At 46.7% G+C, this 13,851-nt stretch overlaps 32 non-coding genes across 32 annotated transcripts; all 32 read right to left on the reverse strand.

Moving 5' to 3' along the window:
* Positions 1–285: 285 nt before the first annotated feature.
* LOC139685527 (5S ribosomal RNA) lies at positions 286–404 on the reverse strand. Its single transcript, XR_011700146.1, has one exon. It is a non-coding gene; the product is annotated as a 5S ribosomal RNA (ribosomal RNA).
* Positions 405–793: 389 nt separating this feature from the next.
* LOC139685528 (5S ribosomal RNA) lies at positions 794–912 on the reverse strand. Its single transcript, XR_011700147.1, has one exon. It is a non-coding gene; the product is annotated as a 5S ribosomal RNA (ribosomal RNA).
* A 389-nt stretch (positions 913–1,301) lies between these two features.
* LOC139685503 (5S ribosomal RNA) lies at positions 1,302–1,419 on the reverse strand. Its single transcript, XR_011700125.1, has one exon. It is a non-coding gene; the product is annotated as a 5S ribosomal RNA (ribosomal RNA).
* A 389-nt stretch (positions 1,420–1,808) lies between these two features.
* On the reverse strand, positions 1,809–1,927 carry LOC139685529 (5S ribosomal RNA). The gene has a single exon (XR_011700149.1). It is a non-coding gene; the product is annotated as a 5S ribosomal RNA (ribosomal RNA).
* Positions 1,928–2,016: 89 nt separating this feature from the next.
* Positions 2,017–2,135, reverse strand: LOC139685530 (5S ribosomal RNA). The gene has a single exon (XR_011700150.1). It is a non-coding gene; the product is annotated as a 5S ribosomal RNA (ribosomal RNA).
* Positions 2,136–2,150: 15 nt separating this feature from the next.
* LOC139685532 (5S ribosomal RNA) lies at positions 2,151–2,269 on the reverse strand. Its single transcript, XR_011700152.1, has one exon. It is a non-coding gene; the product is annotated as a 5S ribosomal RNA (ribosomal RNA).
* A 12-nt stretch (positions 2,270–2,281) lies between these two features.
* Positions 2,282–2,400, reverse strand: LOC139685533 (5S ribosomal RNA). Its single transcript, XR_011700153.1, has one exon. It is a non-coding gene; the product is annotated as a 5S ribosomal RNA (ribosomal RNA).
* Positions 2,401–2,415: 15 nt separating this feature from the next.
* LOC139685535 (5S ribosomal RNA) lies at positions 2,416–2,534 on the reverse strand. The gene has a single exon (XR_011700154.1). It is a non-coding gene; the product is annotated as a 5S ribosomal RNA (ribosomal RNA).
* Positions 2,535–2,548: 14 nt separating this feature from the next.
* LOC139685536 (5S ribosomal RNA) lies at positions 2,549–2,667 on the reverse strand. The gene has a single exon (XR_011700155.1). It is a non-coding gene; the product is annotated as a 5S ribosomal RNA (ribosomal RNA).
* Positions 2,668–2,683: 16 nt separating this feature from the next.
* Positions 2,684–2,802, reverse strand: LOC139685537 (5S ribosomal RNA). The gene has a single exon (XR_011700156.1). It is a non-coding gene; the product is annotated as a 5S ribosomal RNA (ribosomal RNA).
* Positions 2,803–2,816: 14 nt separating this feature from the next.
* Positions 2,817–2,935, reverse strand: LOC139685496 (5S ribosomal RNA). Its single transcript, XR_011700118.1, has one exon. It is a non-coding gene; the product is annotated as a 5S ribosomal RNA (ribosomal RNA).
* A 395-nt stretch (positions 2,936–3,330) lies between these two features.
* Positions 3,331–3,449, reverse strand: LOC139685538 (5S ribosomal RNA). Its single transcript, XR_011700157.1, has one exon. It is a non-coding gene; the product is annotated as a 5S ribosomal RNA (ribosomal RNA).
* A 389-nt stretch (positions 3,450–3,838) lies between these two features.
* On the reverse strand, positions 3,839–3,957 carry LOC139685539 (5S ribosomal RNA). The gene has a single exon (XR_011700158.1). It is a non-coding gene; the product is annotated as a 5S ribosomal RNA (ribosomal RNA).
* Positions 3,958–4,346: 389 nt separating this feature from the next.
* On the reverse strand, positions 4,347–4,464 carry LOC139685504 (5S ribosomal RNA). The gene has a single exon (XR_011700126.1). It is a non-coding gene; the product is annotated as a 5S ribosomal RNA (ribosomal RNA).
* Positions 4,465–4,853: 389 nt separating this feature from the next.
* Positions 4,854–4,972, reverse strand: LOC139685492 (5S ribosomal RNA). Its single transcript, XR_011700114.1, has one exon. It is a non-coding gene; the product is annotated as a 5S ribosomal RNA (ribosomal RNA).
* Positions 4,973–5,361: 389 nt separating this feature from the next.
* On the reverse strand, positions 5,362–5,480 carry LOC139685540 (5S ribosomal RNA). Its single transcript, XR_011700159.1, has one exon. It is a non-coding gene; the product is annotated as a 5S ribosomal RNA (ribosomal RNA).
* Positions 5,481–5,869: 389 nt separating this feature from the next.
* LOC139685541 (5S ribosomal RNA) lies at positions 5,870–5,988 on the reverse strand. Its single transcript, XR_011700160.1, has one exon. It is a non-coding gene; the product is annotated as a 5S ribosomal RNA (ribosomal RNA).
* Positions 5,989–6,377: 389 nt separating this feature from the next.
* Positions 6,378–6,496, reverse strand: LOC139685542 (5S ribosomal RNA). The gene has a single exon (XR_011700161.1). It is a non-coding gene; the product is annotated as a 5S ribosomal RNA (ribosomal RNA).
* Positions 6,497–6,885: 389 nt separating this feature from the next.
* LOC139685544 (5S ribosomal RNA) lies at positions 6,886–7,004 on the reverse strand. The gene has a single exon (XR_011700163.1). It is a non-coding gene; the product is annotated as a 5S ribosomal RNA (ribosomal RNA).
* A 389-nt stretch (positions 7,005–7,393) lies between these two features.
* On the reverse strand, positions 7,394–7,512 carry LOC139685545 (5S ribosomal RNA). Its single transcript, XR_011700164.1, has one exon. It is a non-coding gene; the product is annotated as a 5S ribosomal RNA (ribosomal RNA).
* A 389-nt stretch (positions 7,513–7,901) lies between these two features.
* Positions 7,902–8,020, reverse strand: LOC139685546 (5S ribosomal RNA). Its single transcript, XR_011700165.1, has one exon. It is a non-coding gene; the product is annotated as a 5S ribosomal RNA (ribosomal RNA).
* A 389-nt stretch (positions 8,021–8,409) lies between these two features.
* Positions 8,410–8,527, reverse strand: LOC139685505 (5S ribosomal RNA). The gene has a single exon (XR_011700127.1). It is a non-coding gene; the product is annotated as a 5S ribosomal RNA (ribosomal RNA).
* A 389-nt stretch (positions 8,528–8,916) lies between these two features.
* On the reverse strand, positions 8,917–9,035 carry LOC139685493 (5S ribosomal RNA). The gene has a single exon (XR_011700115.1). It is a non-coding gene; the product is annotated as a 5S ribosomal RNA (ribosomal RNA).
* A 389-nt stretch (positions 9,036–9,424) lies between these two features.
* LOC139685547 (5S ribosomal RNA) lies at positions 9,425–9,543 on the reverse strand. Its single transcript, XR_011700166.1, has one exon. It is a non-coding gene; the product is annotated as a 5S ribosomal RNA (ribosomal RNA).
* Positions 9,544–9,932: 389 nt separating this feature from the next.
* On the reverse strand, positions 9,933–10,051 carry LOC139685548 (5S ribosomal RNA). The gene has a single exon (XR_011700167.1). It is a non-coding gene; the product is annotated as a 5S ribosomal RNA (ribosomal RNA).
* Positions 10,052–10,440: 389 nt separating this feature from the next.
* On the reverse strand, positions 10,441–10,558 carry LOC139685506 (5S ribosomal RNA). The gene has a single exon (XR_011700128.1). It is a non-coding gene; the product is annotated as a 5S ribosomal RNA (ribosomal RNA).
* Positions 10,559–10,947: 389 nt separating this feature from the next.
* Positions 10,948–11,066, reverse strand: LOC139685549 (5S ribosomal RNA). The gene has a single exon (XR_011700168.1). It is a non-coding gene; the product is annotated as a 5S ribosomal RNA (ribosomal RNA).
* Positions 11,067–11,455: 389 nt separating this feature from the next.
* LOC139685551 (5S ribosomal RNA) lies at positions 11,456–11,574 on the reverse strand. The gene has a single exon (XR_011700169.1). It is a non-coding gene; the product is annotated as a 5S ribosomal RNA (ribosomal RNA).
* A 389-nt stretch (positions 11,575–11,963) lies between these two features.
* Positions 11,964–12,082, reverse strand: LOC139685494 (5S ribosomal RNA). The gene has a single exon (XR_011700116.1). It is a non-coding gene; the product is annotated as a 5S ribosomal RNA (ribosomal RNA).
* A 389-nt stretch (positions 12,083–12,471) lies between these two features.
* LOC139685552 (5S ribosomal RNA) lies at positions 12,472–12,590 on the reverse strand. The gene has a single exon (XR_011700170.1). It is a non-coding gene; the product is annotated as a 5S ribosomal RNA (ribosomal RNA).
* A 389-nt stretch (positions 12,591–12,979) lies between these two features.
* Positions 12,980–13,098, reverse strand: LOC139685553 (5S ribosomal RNA). The gene has a single exon (XR_011700171.1). It is a non-coding gene; the product is annotated as a 5S ribosomal RNA (ribosomal RNA).
* Positions 13,099–13,487: 389 nt separating this feature from the next.
* On the reverse strand, positions 13,488–13,605 carry LOC139685508 (5S ribosomal RNA). Its single transcript, XR_011700129.1, has one exon. It is a non-coding gene; the product is annotated as a 5S ribosomal RNA (ribosomal RNA).
* Positions 13,606–13,851: the final 246 nt, after the last annotated feature.

Here is a 13,851-nt window from a genome sequence, read left to right on the forward strand (position 1 = left end):
CGGGCCGTCCACGACCATACTATATGATGGCGGGAGACGGAGGTAATTTGCCATCTCAAAACGAACTTTGGATAAATGTGGAAGAGATACGGGTTACTACAGCACCAATGCATTGCCCCAAGAGAGCTGGTCGCATCTAGATGAAATGGAATGGTGTCAAAAGGGAACATACCAATTCAAAATCACGCATGCAATGTCTGGCATTGCAAAATAAATTATTTGAAAAAAATTAAAAACATCAGAGAATGCCTCAAAATACGTTCGTTTCGGAAAAAAAATATTGAAAGCCAACGGCACCCGGTGTTCCCAGGCGGTCACCCATCCAAGTACTATCCGGGCCCGATGCTGCTTAACTTCGGTGATCGGACGAGAACCGGTGTATTCAGCGTGGTATGGCCGTTGGCAATTTCCACCACTCTCGAGTCAACTATTTTAGCAATATCAAGCCCGCAAACACTTGCAACGACGCGACACGACGTCTATTTTCTTGCCCACGGCTTGCATACATCGGGCCGTCCACGACCATACCATATGATGGCGGGAGACGGAGGTAATTTGCCATCTCAAAACGAACTTTGGATAAATGTGGAAGAGATACGGGTTACTACAGCACCAATGCATTGCCCCAAGAGAGCTGGTCGCATCTAGATGAAATGGAATGGTGTCAAAAGGGAACATACCAATTCAAAATCACGCATGCAATGTCTGGCATTGCAAAATAAATTATTTGAAAAAAATTAAAAACATCAGAGAATGCCTCAAAATACGTTCGTTTCGGAAAAAAAATATTGAAAGCCAACGGCACCCGGTGTTCCCAGGCGGTCACCCATCCAAGTACTATCCGGGCCCGATGCTGCTTAACTTCGGTGATCGGACGAGAACCGGTGTATTCAGCGTGGTATGGCCGTTGGCAATTTCCACCACTCTCGAGTCAACTATTTTAGCAATATCAAGCCCGCAAACACTTGCGACGACGCGACACGACGTCTATTTTCTTGCCCACGGCTTGCATACATCGGGCCGTCCACGACCATACTATATGATGGCGGGAGACGGAGGTAATTTGCCATCTCAAAACGAACTTTGGATAAATGTGGAAGAGATACGGGTTACTACAGCACCAATGCATTGCCCCAAGAGAGCTGGTCGCATCTAGATGAAATGGAATGGTGTCAAAAGGGAACATACCAATTCAAAATCACGCATGCAATGTCTGGCATTGCAAAATAAATTATTTGAAAAAAATTAAAAACATCAGAGAATGCCTCAAAATACGTTCGTTTCGGAAAAAAAATATTGAAAGCCAACGGCACCCGGTGTTCCCAGGCGGTCACCCATCCAAGTACTATCCGGGCCCGATGCTGCTTAACTTCGGTGATCGGACGAGAACCGGTGTATTCAGCGTGGTATGGCCGTGGCATTTTCCAACACTCTCGAGTCAACTATTTTAGCAATATCAAGCCCGCAAACACTTGCAACGACGCGACACGACGTCTATTTTCTTGCCCACGGCTTGCATACATCGGGCCGTCCACGACCATACTATATGATGGCGGGAGACGGAGGTAATTTGCCATCTCAAAACGAACTTTGGATAAATGTGGAAGAGATACGGGTTACTACAGCACCAATGCATTGCCCCAAGAGAGCTGGTCGCATCTAGATGAAATGGAATGGTGTCAAAAGGGAACATACCAATTCAAAATCACGCATGCAATGTCTGGCATTGCAAAATAAATTATTTGAAAAAAATTTAAAACATCAGAGAATGCCTCAAAATACGTTCGTTTCGGAAAAAAAATATTGAAAGCCAACGGCACCCGGTGTTCCCAGGCGGTCACCCATCCAAGTACTATCCGGGCCCGATGCTGCTTAACTTCGGTGATCGGACGAGAACCGGTGTATTCAGCGTGGTATGGCCGTTGGCGCATAAATCGTTGTAACATGGGCTATAGTCTCGCTTCTGTATTTCGCCTCTTATCCCCCAGGCTACTGGGTTTCTTAAAAAATATTGAAAGCCAACGGCACCCGGTGTTCCCAGGCGGTCACCCATCCAAGTACTATCCGGGCCCGATGCTGCTTAACTTCGGTGATCGGACGAGAACCGGTGTATTCAGCGTGGTATGGCCGTTGGCAAAAAAAATATTGAAAGCCAACGGCACCCGGTGTTCCCAGGCGGTCACCCATCCAAGTACTATCCGGGCCCGATGCTGCTTAACTTCGGTGATCGGACGAGAACCGGTGTATTCAGCGTGGTATGGCCGTTGGCAAAAATATTGAAAGCCAACGGCACCCGGTGTTCCCAGGCGGTCACCCATCCAAGTACTATCCGGGCCCGATGCTGCTTAACTTCGGTGATCGGACGAGAACCGGTGTATTCAGCGTGGTATGGCCGTTGGCGAAAAAAATATTGAAAGCCAACGGCACCCGGTGTTCCCAGGCGGTCACCCATCCAAGTACTATCCGGGCCCGATGCTGCTTAACTTCGGTGATCGGACGAGAACCGGTGTATTCAGCGTGGTATGGCCGTTGGCAAAAAAATATTGAAAGCCAACGGCACCCGGTGTTCCCAGGCGGTCACCCATCCAAGTACTATCCGGGCCCGATGCTGCTTAACTTCGGTGATCGGACGAGAACCGGTGTATTCAGCGTGGTATGGCCGTTGGCAAAAAAAAATATTGAAAGCCAACGGCACCCGGTGTTCCCAGGCGGTCACCCATCCAAGTACTATCCGGGCCCGATGCTGCTTAACTTCGGTGATCGGACGAGAACCGGTGTATTCAGCGTGGTATGGCCGTTGGCAAAAAAATATTGAAAGCCAACGGCACCCGGTGTTCCCAGGCGGTCACCCATCCAAGTACTATCCGGGCCCGATGCTGCTTAACTTCGGTGATCGGACGAGAACCGGTGTATTCAGCGTGGTATGGCCGTGGCCGTTGGCAATTTCCACCACTCTCGAGTCAACTATTTTAGCAATATCAAGCCCGCAAACACTTGCAACGACGCGACACGACGTCTATTTTCTTGCCCACGGCTTGCATACATCGGGCCGTCCACGACCATACTATATGATGGCGGGAGACGGAGGTAATTTGCCATCTCAAAACGAACTTTGGATAAATGTGGAAGAGATACGGGTTACTACAGCACCAATGCATTGCCCCAAGAGAGCTGGTCGCATCTAGATGAAATGGAATGGTGTCAAAAGGGAACATACCAATTCAAAATCACGCATGCAATGTCTGGCATTGCAAAATAAATTATTTGAAAAAAATTAAAAACATCAGAGAATGCCTCAAAATACGTTCGTTTCGGAAAAAAAATATTGAAAGCCAACGGCACCCGGTGTTCCCAGGCGGTCACCCATCCAAGTACTATCCGGGCCCGATGCTGCTTAACTTCGGTGATCGGACGAGAACCGGTGTATTCAGCGTGGTATGGCCGTTGGCAATTTCCACCACTCTCGAGTCAACTATTTTAGCAATATCAAGCCCGCAAACACTTGCAACGACGCGACACGACGTCTATTTTCTTGCCCACGGCTTGCATACATCGGGCCGTCCACGACCATACCATATGATGGCGGGAGACGGAGGTAATTTGCCATCTCAAAACGAACTTTGGATAAATGTGGAAGAGATACGGGTTACTACAGCACCAATGCATTGCCCCAAGAGAGCTGGTCGCATCTAGATGAAATGGAATGGTGTCAAAAGGGAACATACCAATTCAAAATCACGCATGCAATGTCTGGCATTGCAAAATAAATTATTTGAAAAAAATTAAAAACATCAGAGAATGCCTCAAAATACGTTCGTTTCGGAAAAAAAATATTGAAAGCCAACGGCACCCGGTGTTCCCAGGCGGTCACCCATCCAAGTACTATCCGGGCCCGATGCTGCTTAACTTCGGTGATCGGACGAGAACCGGTGTATTCAGCGTGGTATGGCCGTTGGCAATTTCCACCACTCTCGAGTCAACTATTTTAGCAATATCAAGCCCGCAAACACTTGCAACGACGCGACACGACGTCTATTTTCTTGCCCACGGCTTGCATACATCGGGCCGTCCACGACCATACTATATGATGGCGGGAGACGGAGGTAATTTGCCATCTCAAAACGAACTTTGGATAAATGTGGAAGAGATACGGGTTACTACAGCACCAATGCATTGCCCCAAGAGAGCTGGTCGCATCTAGATGAAATGGAATGGTGTCAAAAGGGAACATACCAATTCAAAATCACGCATGCAATGTCTGGCATTGCAAAATAAATTATTTGAAAAAAATTAAAAACATCAGAGAATGCCTCAAAATACGTTCGTTTCGGAAAAAAAATATTGAAAGCCAACGGCACCCGGTGTTCCCAGGCGGTCACCCATCCAAGTACTATCCGGGCCCGATGCTGCTTAACTTCGGTGATCGGACGAGAACCGGTGTATTCAGCGTGGTATGGCCGTGGCATTTTCCAACACTCTCGAGTCAACTATTTTAGCAATATCAAGCCCGCAAACACTTGCAACGACGCGACACGACGTCTATTTTCTTGCCCACGGCTTGCATACATCGGGCCGTCCACGACCATACTATATGATGGCGGGAGACGGAGGTAATTTGCCATCTCAAAACGAACTTTGGATAAATGTGGAAGAGATACGGGTTACTACAGCACCAATGCATTGCCCCAAGAGAGCTGGTCGCATCTAGATGAAATGGAATGGTGTCAAAAGGGAACATACCAATTCAAAATCACGCATGCAATGTCTGGCATTGCAAAATAAATTATTTGAAAAAAATTTAAAACATCAGAGAATGCCTCAAAATACGTTCGTTTCGGAAAAAAAATATTGAAAGCCAACGGCACCCGGTGTTCCCAGGCGGTCACCCATCCAAGTACTATCCGGGCCCGATGCTGCTTAACTTCGGTGATCGGACGAGAACCGGTGAATTCAGCGTGGTATGGCCGTTGGCAATTTCAACCACTCTCGAGTCAACTATTTTAGCAATATCAAGCCCGCAAACACTTGCAACGACGCGACACGACGTCTATTTTCTTGCCCACGGCTTGCATACATCGGGCCGTCCACGACCATACTATATGATGGCGGGAGACGGAGGTAATTTGCCATCTCAAAACGAACTTTGGATAAATGTGGAAGAGATACGGGTTACTACAGCACCAATGCATTGCCCCAAGAGAGCTGGTCGCATCTAGATGAAATGGAATGGTGTCAAAAGGGAACATACCAATTCAAAATCACGCATGCAATGTCTGGCATTGCAAAATAAATTATTTGAAAAAAATTAAAAACATCAGAGAATCCCTCAAAATACGTTCGTTTCGGAAAAAAAATATTGAAAGCCAACGGCACCCGGTGTTCCCAGGCGGTCACCCATCCAAGTACTATCCGGGCCCGATGCTGCTTAACTTCGGTGATCGGACGAGAACCGGTGTATTCAGCGTGGTATGGCCGTTGGCAATTTCCACCACTCTCGAGTCAACTATTTTAGCAATATCAAGCCCGCAAACACTTGCAACGACGCGACACGACGTCTATTTTCTTGCCCACGGCTTGCATACATCGGGCCGTCCACGACCATACTATATGATGGCGGGAGACGGAGGTAATTTGCCATCTCAAAACGAACTTTGGATAAATGTGGAAGAGATACGGGTTACTACAGCACCAATGCATTGCCCCAAGAGAGCTGGTCGCATCTAGATGAAATGGAATGGTGTCAAAAGGGAACATACCAATTCAAAATCACGCATGCAATGTCTGGCATTGCAAAATAAATTATTTGAAAAAAATTAAAAACATCAGAGAATGCCTCAAAATACGTTCGTTTCGGAAAAAAAATATTGAAAGCCAACGGCACCCGGTGTTCCCAGGCGGTCACCCATCCAAGTACTATCCGGGCCCGATGCTGCTTAACTTCGGTGATCGGACGAGAACCGGTGTATTCAGCGTGGTATGGCCGTTGGCAATTTCCACCACTCTCGAGTCAACTATTTTAGCAATATCAAGCCCGCAAACACTTGCAACGACGCGACACGACGTCTATTTTCTTGCCCACGGCTTGCATACATCGGGCCGTCCACGACCATACCATATGATGGCGGGAGACGGAGGTAATTTGCCATCTCAAAACGAACTTTGGATAAATGTGGAAGAGATACGGGTTACTACAGCACCAATGCATTGCCCCAAGAGAGCTGGTCGCATCTAGATGAAATGGAATGGTGTCAAAAGGGAACATACCAATTCAAAATCACGCATGCAATGTCTGGCATTGCAAAATAAATTATTTGAAAAAAATTAAAAACATCAGAGAATGCCTCAAAATACGTTCGTTTCGGAAAAAAAATATTGAAAGCCAACGGCACCCGGTGTTCCCAGGCGGTCACCCATCCAAGTACTATCCGGGCCCGATGCTGCTTAACTTCGGTGATCGGACGAGAACCGGTGTATTCAGCGTGGTATGGCCGTTGGCAATTTCCACCACTCTCGAGTCAACTATTTTAGCAATATCAAGCCCGCAAACACTTGCAACGACGCGACACGACGTCTATTTTCTTGCCCACGGCTTGCATACATCGGGCCGTCCACGACCATACTATATGATGGCGGGAGACGGAGGTAATTTGCCATCTCAAAACGAACTTTGGATAAATGTGGAAGAGATACGGGTTACTACAGCACCAATGCATTGCCCCAAGAGAGCTGGTCGCATCTAGATGAAATGGAATGGTGTCAAAAGGGAACATACCAATTCAAAATCACGCATGCAATGTCTGGCATTGCAAAATAAATTATTTGAAAAAAATTAAAAACATCAGAGAATCCCTCAAAATACGTTCGTTTCGGAAAAAAAATATTGAAAGCCAACGGCACCCGGTGTTCCCAGGCGGTCACCCATCCAAGTACTATCCGGGCCCGATGCTGCTTAACTTCGGTGATCGGACGAGAACCGGTGTATTCAGCGTGGTATGGCCGTTGGCAATTTCCACCACTCTCGAGTCAACTATTTTAGCAATATCAAGCCCGCAAACACTTGCAACGACGCGACACGACGTCTATTTTCTTGCCCACGGCTTGCATACATCGGGCCGTCCACGACCATACTATATGATGGCGGGAGACGGAGGTAATTTGCCATCTCAAAACGAACTTTGGATAAATGTGGAAGAGATACGGGTTACTACAGCACCAATGCATTGCCCCAAGAGAGCTGGTCGCATCTAGATGAAATGGAATGGTGTCAAAAGGGAACATACCAATTCAAAATCACGCATGCAATGTCTGGCATTGCAAAATAAATTATTTGAAAAAAATTAAAAACATCAGAGAATGCCTCAAAATACGTTCGTTTCGGAAAAAAAATATTGAAAGCCAACGGCACCCGGTGTTCCCAGGCGGTCACCCATCCAAGTACTATCCGGGCCCGATGCTGCTTAACTTCGGTGATCGGACGAGAACCGGTGTATTCAGCGTGGTATGGCCGTTGGCAATTTCCACCACTCTCGAGTCAACTATTTTAGCAATATCAAGCCCGCAAACACTTGCAACGACGCGACACGACGTCTATTTTCTTGCCCACGGCTTGCATACATCGGGCCGTCCACGACCATACTATATGATGGCGGGAGACGGAGGTAATTTGCCATCTCAAAACGAACTTTGGATAAATGTGGAAGAGATACGGGTTACTACAGCACCAATGCATTGCCCCAAGAGAGCTGGTCGCATCTAGATGAAATGGAATGGTGTCAAAAGGGAACATACCAATTCAAAATCACGCATGCAATGTCTGGCATTGCAAAATAAATTATTTGAAAAAAATTAAAAACATCAGAGAATGCCTCAAAATACGTTCGTTTCGGAAAAAAAATATTGAAAGCCAACGGCACCCGGTGTTCCCAGGCGGTCACCCATCCAAGTACTATCCGGGCCCGATGCTGCTTAACTTCGGTGATCGGACGAGAACCGGTGTATTCAGCGTGGTATGGCCGTTGGCAATTTCCACCACTCTCGAGTCAACTATTTTAGCAATATCAAGCCCGCAAACACTTGCAACGACGCGACACGACGTCTATTTTCTTGCCCACGGCTTGCATACATCGGGCCGTCCACGACCATACTATATGATGGCGGGAGACGGAGGTAATTTGCCATCTCAAAACGAACTTTGGATAAATGTGGAAGAGATACGGGTTACTACAGCACCAATGCATTGCCCCAAGAGAGCTGGTCGCATCTAGATGAAATGGAATGGTGTCAAAAGGGAACATACCAATTCAAAATCACGCATGCAATGTCTGGCATTGCAAAATAAATTATTTGAAAAAAATTAAAAACATCAGAGAATGCCTCAAAATACGTTCGTTTCGGAAAAAAAATATTGAAAGCCAACGGCACCCGGTGTTCCCAGGCGGTCACCCATCCAAGTACTATCCGGGCCCGATGCTGCTTAACTTCGGTGATCGGACGAGAACCGGTGTATTCAGCGTGGTATGGCCGTGGCATTTTCCAACACTCTCGAGTCAACTATTTTAGCAATATCAAGCCCGCAAACACTTGCAACGACGCGACACGACGTCTATTTTCTTGCCCACGGCTTGCATACATCGGGCCGTCCACGACCATACTATATGATGGCGGGAGACGGAGGTAATTTGCCATCTCAAAACGAACTTTGGATAAATGTGGAAGAGATACGGGTTACTACAGCACCAATGCATTGCCCCAAGAGAGCTGGTCGCATCTAGATGAAATGGAATGGTGTCAAAAGGGAACATACCAATTCAAAATCACGCATGCAATGTCTGGCATTGCAAAATAAATTATTTGAAAAAAATTTAAAACATCAGAGAATGCCTCAAAATACGTTCGTTTCGGAAAAAAAATATTGAAAGCCAACGGCACCCGGTGTTCCCAGGCGGTCACCCATCCAAGTACTATCCGGGCCCGATGCTGCTTAACTTCGGTGATCGGACGAGAACCGGTGAATTCAGCGTGGTATGGCCGTTGGCAATTTCAACCACTCTCGAGTCAACTATTTTAGCAATATCAAGCCCGCAAACACTTGCAACGACGCGACACGACGTCTATTTTCTTGCCCACGGCTTGCATACATCGGGCCGTCCACGACCATACTATATGATGGCGGGAGACGGAGGTAATTTGCCATCTCAAAACGAACTTTGGATAAATGTGGAAGAGATACGGGTTACTACAGCACCAATGCATTGCCCCAAGAGAGCTGGTCGCATCTAGATGAAATGGAATGGTGTCAAAAGGGAACATACCAATTCAAAATCACGCATGCAATGTCTGGCATTGCAAAATAAATTATTTGAAAAAAATTAAAAACATCAGAGAATCCCTCAAAATACGTTCGTTTCGGAAAAAAAATATTGAAAGCCAACGGCACCCGGTGTTCCCAGGCGGTCACCCATCCAAGTACTATCCGGGCCCGATGCTGCTTAACTTCGGTGATCGGACGAGAACCGGTGTATTCAGCGTGGTATGGCCGTTGGCAATTTCCACCACTCTCGAGTCAACTATTTTAGCAATATCAAGCCCGCAAACACTTGCAACGACGCGACACGACGTCTATTTTCTTGCCCACGGCTTGCATACATCGGGCCGTCCACGACCATACTATATGATGGCGGGAGACGGAGGTAATTTGCCATCTCAAAACGAACTTTGGATAAATGTGGAAGAGATACGGGTTACTACAGCACCAATGCATTGCCCCAAGAGAGCTGGTCGCATCTAGATGAAATGGAATGGTGTCAAAAGGGAACATACCAATTCAAAATCACGCATGCAATGTCTGGCATTGCAAAATAAATTATTTGAAAAAAATTAAAAACATCAGAGAATGCCTCAAAATACGTTCGTTTCGGAAAAAAAATATTGAAAGCCAACGGCACCCGGTGTTCCCAGGCGGTCACCCATCCAAGTACTATCCGGGCCCGATGCTGCTTAACTTCGGTGATCGGACGAGAACCGGTGTATTCAGCGTGGTATGGCCGTTGGCAATTTCCACCACTCTCGAGTCAACTATTTTAGCAATATCAAGCCCGCAAACACTTGCAACGACGCGACACGACGTCTATTTTCTTGCCCACGGCTTGCATACATCGGGCCGTCCACGACCATACTATATGATGGCGGGAGACGGAGGTAATTTGCCATCTCAAAACGAACTTTGGATAAATGTGGAAGAGATACGGGTTACTACAGCACCAATGCATTGCCCCAAGAGAGCTGGTCGCATCTAGATGAAATGGAATGGTGTCAAAAGGGAACATACCAATTCAAAATCACGCATGCAATGTCTGGCATTGCAAAATAAATTATTTGAAAAAAATTAAAAACATCAGAGAATGCCTCAAAATACGTTCGTTTCGGAAAAAAAATATTGAAAGCCAACGGCACCCGGTGTTCCCAGGCGGTCACCCATCCAAGTACTATCCGGGCCCGATGCTGCTTAACTTCGGTGATCGGACGAGAACCGGTGTATTCAGCGTGGTATGGCCGTGGCATTTTCCAACACTCTCGAGTCAACTATTTTAGCAATATCAAGCCCGCAAACACTTGCAACGACGCGACACGACGTCTATTTTCTTGCCCACGGCTTGCATACATCGGGCCGTCCACGACCATACTATATGATGGCGGGAGACGGAGGTAATTTGCCATCTCAAAACGAACTTTGGATAAATGTGGAAGAGATACGGGTTACTACAGCACCAATGCATTGCCCCAAGAGAGCTGGTCGCATCTAGATGAAATGGAATGGTGTCAAAAGGGAACATACCAATTCAAAATCACGCATGCAATGTCTGGCATTGCAAAATAAATTGTTTGAAAAAAATTTAAAACATCAGAGAATGCCTCAAAATACGTTCGTTTCGGAAAAAAAATATTGAAAGCCAACGGCACCCGGTGTTCCCAGGCGGTCACCCATCCAAGTACTATCCGGGCCCGATGCTGCTTAACTTCGGTGATCGGACGAGAACCGGTGTATTCAGCGTGGTATGGCCGTTGGCAATTTCCACCACTCTCGAGTCAACTATTTTAGCAATATCAAGCCCGCAAACACTTGCAACGACGCGACACGACGTCTATTTTCTTGCCCACGGCTTGCATACATCGGGCCGTCCACGACCATACTATATGATGGCGGGAGACGGAGGTAATTTGCCATCTCAAAACGAACTTTGGATAAATGTGGAAGAGATACGGGTTACTACAGCACCAATGCATTGCCCCAAGAGAGCTGGTCGCATCTAGATGAAATGGAATGGTGTCAAAAGGGAACATACCAATTCAAAATCACGCATGCAATGTCTGGCATTGCAAAATAAATTGTTTGAAAAAAATTTAAAACATCAGAGAATGCCTCAAAATACGTTCGTTTCGGAAAAAAAATATTGAAAGCCAACGGCACCCGGTGTTCCCAGGCGGTCACCCATCCAAGTACTATCCGGGCCCGATGCTGCTTAACTTCGGTGATCGGACGAGAACCGGTGTATTCAGCGTGGTATGGCCGTTGGCAATTTCCACCACTCTCGAGTCAACTATTTTAGCAATATCAAGCCCGCAAACACTTGCAACGACGCGACACGACGTCTATTTTCTTGCCCACGGCTTGCATACATCGGGCCGTCCACGACCATACTATATGATGGCGGGAGACGGAGGTAATTTGCCATCTCAAAACGAACTTTGGATAAATGTGGAAGAGATACGGGTTACTACAGCACCAATGCATTGCCCCAAGAGAGCTGGTCGCATCTAGATGAAATGGAATGGTGTCAAAAGGGAACATACCAATTCAAAATCACGCATGCAATGTCTGGCATTGCAAAATAAATTATTTGAAAAAAATTTAAAACATCAGAGAATGCCTCAAAATACGTTCGTTTCGGAAAAAAAATATTGAAAGCCAACGGCACCCGGTGTTCCCAGGCGGTCACCCATCCAAGTACTATCCGGGCCCGATGCTGCTTAACTTCGGTGATCGGACGAGAACCGGTGAATTCAGCGTGGTATGGCCGTTGGCAATTTCAACCACTCTCGAGTCAACTATTTTAGCAATATCAAGCCCGCAAACACTTGCAACGACGCGACACGACGTCTATTTTCTTGCCCACGGCTTGCATACATCGGGCCGTCCACGACCATACTATATGATGGCGGGAGACGGAGGTAATTTGCCATCTCAAAACGAACTTTGGATAAATGTGGAAGAGATACGGGTTACTACAGCACCAATGCATTGCCCCAAGAGAGCTGGTCGCATCTAGATGAAATGGAATGGTGTCAAAAGGGAACATACCAATTCAAAATCACGCATGCAATGTCTGGCATTGCAAAATAAATTATTTGAAAAAAATTAAAAACATCAGAGAATCCCTCAAAATACGTTCGTTTCGGAAAAAAAATATTGAAAGCCAACGGCACCCGGTGTTCCCAGGCGGTCACCCATCCAAGTACTATCCGGGCCCGATGCTGCTTAACTTCGGTGATCGGACGAGAACCGGTGTATTCAGCGTGGTATGGCCGTTGGCAATTTCCACCACTCTCGAGTCAACTATTTTAGCAATATCAAGCCCGCAAACACTTGCAACGACGCGACACGACGTCTATTTTCTTGCCCACGGCTTGCATACATCGGGCCGTCCACGACCATACTATATGATGGCGGGAGACGGAGGTAATTTGCCATCTCAAAACGAACTTTGGATAAATGTGGAAGAGATACGGGTTACTACAGCACCAATGCATTGCCCCAAGAGAGCTGGTCGCATCTAGATGAAATGGAATGGTGTCAAAAGGGAACATACCAATTCAAAATCACGCATGCAATGTCTGGCATTGCAAAATAAATTATTTGAAAAAAATTAAAAACATCAGAGAATGCCTCAAAATACGTTCGTTTCGGAAAAAAAATATTGAAAGCCAACGGCACCCGGTGTTCCCAGGCGGTCACCCATCCAAGTACTATCCGGGCCCGATGCTGCTTAACTTCGGTGATCGGACGAGAACCGGTGTATTCAGCGTGGTATGGCCGTTGGCAATTTCCACCACTCTCGAGTCAACTATTTTAGCAATATCAAGCCCGCAAACACTTGCAACGACGCGACACGACGTCTATTTTCTTGCCCACGGCTTGCATACATCGGGCCGTCCACGACCATACTATATGATGGCGGGAGACGGAGGTAATTTGCCATCTCAAAACGAACTTTGGATAAATGTGGAAGAGATACGGGTTACTACAGCACCAATGCATTGCCCCAAGAGAGCTGGTCGCATCTAGATGAAATGGAATGGTGTCAAAAGGGAACATACCAATTCAAAATCACGCATGCAATGTCTGGCATTGCAAAATAAATTATTTGAAAAAAATTAAAAACATCAGAGAATGCCTCAAAATACGTTCGTTTCGGAAAAAAAATATTGAAAGCCAACGGCACCCGGTGTTCCCAGGCGGTCACCCATCCAAGTACTATCCGGGCCCGATGCTGCTTAACTTCGGTGATCGGACGAGAACCGGTGTATTCAGCGTGGTATGGCCGTGGCATTTTCCAACACTCTCGAGTCAACTATTTTAGCAATATCAAGCCCGCAAACACTTGCAACGACGCGACACGACGTCTATTTTCTTGCCCACGGCTTGCATACATCGGGCCGTCCACGACCATACTATATGATGGCGGGAGACGGAGGTAATTTGCCATCTCAAAACGAACTTTGGATAAATGTGGAAGAGATACGGGTTACTACAGCACCAATGCATTGCCCCAAGAGAGCTGGTCGCATCTAGAT

This window comes from Hetaerina americana, unplaced genomic scaffold (genome assembly GCF_022747635.1).
Source record: "Hetaerina americana unplaced genomic scaffold, ioHetAmer1.1.p SCAF_1156, whole genome shotgun sequence".
Taxonomy (NCBI): Eukaryota; Metazoa; Arthropoda; class Insecta; order Odonata; family Calopterygidae; genus Hetaerina; species Hetaerina americana.